Below are 2,085 nucleotides of genomic sequence, written 5' to 3' on the forward strand. Positions count from 1 at the left end.
AGAAACACGCAGCTTCATCCCATTCCATACGTGCTCCCCCTTCAATACCCATTCCTTTATTTGTCTATGCTCACCCTCGCACCTCCCATGGACTTGATTCATCATGTTTTGGCTCCTGTAACCGGGCAAGACATCGACTCATCACGGGAATCCGCAGAAACGCAGGAGCTCCAGCTGTATGAGATGATACTCTCTGCTGTCAAGCCATTGGCTTTGAAAGTAGCCGTGTTGCTCAACATTCCTGACATCATCGCCACACGAGGCAACGGAGGTCCTCCATCTGCGGAGCAGATTGCCTTTCATATTGCTGCTGCTAATTCCTCATCAACTGGCAATTCCCAGTTAGATGTGGGATACCTCTACATAATTCTGAGGTTCCTTGCATCCTATGGAGTTTTCGCTGAACAAGAAGAGGACGATCAGGCAGACGATGCAGACACCAAGAAAATAAAGTTCGGCTTGACGGGCATTTCGAAGTTGCTGGTGCATGGAGGAAATGAGCAATCATGTGGGCCTTTCCTGCTCCTGATATCAAACAATGTCTACCTAAAAGCCTTTCAACGTTTGCAGGAACCTATCTTGGAGGGCTACTACACATTTAACAAAGCTCATGGTATGGATCCCTGGGAATACCTAGGCAACAATCCATAGTTCAACAAGATTTTCAATGAGGCCATGGCCACTAACACTAGATCCGTCATGGCTTCCGTGGCGAAGATGTATGAAGATGGGTTTAAGAGTATGGCGATGCTGGTAGATGCTGGAGGAGGTATGGGCTCTGCCTTGTCCATCATTGTGAAGGAACATTCACACATTCGTGGGATTAATCTGGATCTGCCTCATGTCATTGCCACTGCGCCTACCATAACTGGTAATTAGATTTGTAATGTTGGTCACCATTAATATAATAAATTTGTTGATATATATAACACGATAGCAAGTTGATGATGATTTATGATTGGGAATGACGGAGTGTTGCAAGAGTGGAGTATGAGGAGGGAAATATGTTCGAGCACATACCTTCTGTTGATGCAGTCATGATGAAGGTGACGATTTCATCTATGGTCTTCATGTTGACGGCCAATACTTTTCTATTGTCATTTACTGCAGTGGATTTGTTGAGGACTAATAACATTCTATTGTCATTTATTGCAGTGGATTATCGATGACTGGGGGACAAGGAGTGTGTGAAATTGCTAAGAAGAAGCTATTATTGAAGAGATATTGAGCTTTGTTATGTATTTTGTGTTGCTTTTATTGAAGAGATATTGAGCTTTGTTATACCTGCAATGCTTCCATTAGCTAATACAATGCTTAGGATTAGGACTGTGAAAATAATTTATATATTGAAGGGATATTGAGCTTTGTTATGTATTTTGTGTTGCTTCTATTGAAGAGATATTGAGCTTTGTTATGTATTTTGTTGTTGAGATATTGAGCTTTGTTATTTGAAGTAGTAGATCAAACTAATTGGTAGATTTAACTTCTTAATCTACGAAAGTCCAAGAGCGAAAATTATTTTTCATTCTTCATAATAAATGAATGCCAAAAATATTTTTCATTCTTCAATTTTTAGGCAACATTATTCTACTACTCCCACAAGAAATAAGACATCTTTTGCACATTACCCTTTTATTTCAAACTCGCCCGAGACTATTACTTCTTACAGTAGCCCTTGTTTAATTGAAGTGTCACATTAAGTACTTTGTTATTTATGTCACTACTAATAGCACTTTATCCTCTCACATCTCTGGTGTCTTTGATCATGTCATTATTTAATTGAAGTGCCACACTATGTAAGAAACATGATATGTTCACATACTAGAAGAATTCTTTGAATCTTAATCACTGGTCATGCACAATCAAACCCATAATAAACAAAAAGGAAAAACATAAGGGTATTAAGTTCTTTTTATTTATACAACTAATTAAAGGATAAATGTGTTTATGCAGTATTATGTTTCAAAGCATTGCAATGTTTAGTATTTCAAAGCATTGGAGTATTATCTTTGAATGTTTATAGGGAAGACGATTATGTGAAAATGTTGTTAAATGGTTATTTTTCATTAATATGGGAAACATGTT

General features: G+C 38.1%; 1 pseudogene; it reads left to right on the forward strand.

Annotated features, from left to right (window-relative positions):
* Positions 1-43: 43 nt before the first annotated feature.
* LOC149248117 (caffeic acid 3-O-methyltransferase 3-like) lies at positions 44-909 on the forward strand (annotated as a pseudogene).
* Positions 910-2,085: the final 1,176 nt, after the last annotated feature.

This window comes from Pinus tabuliformis, chromosome 7 (assembly GCF_031772625.1).
Source record: "Pinus tabuliformis cultivar Carrire ecotype Pingquan chromosome 7, CPIR1, whole genome shotgun sequence".
Classification (NCBI taxonomy): domain Eukaryota; kingdom Viridiplantae; phylum Streptophyta; class Pinopsida; order Pinales; family Pinaceae; genus Pinus; species Pinus tabuliformis.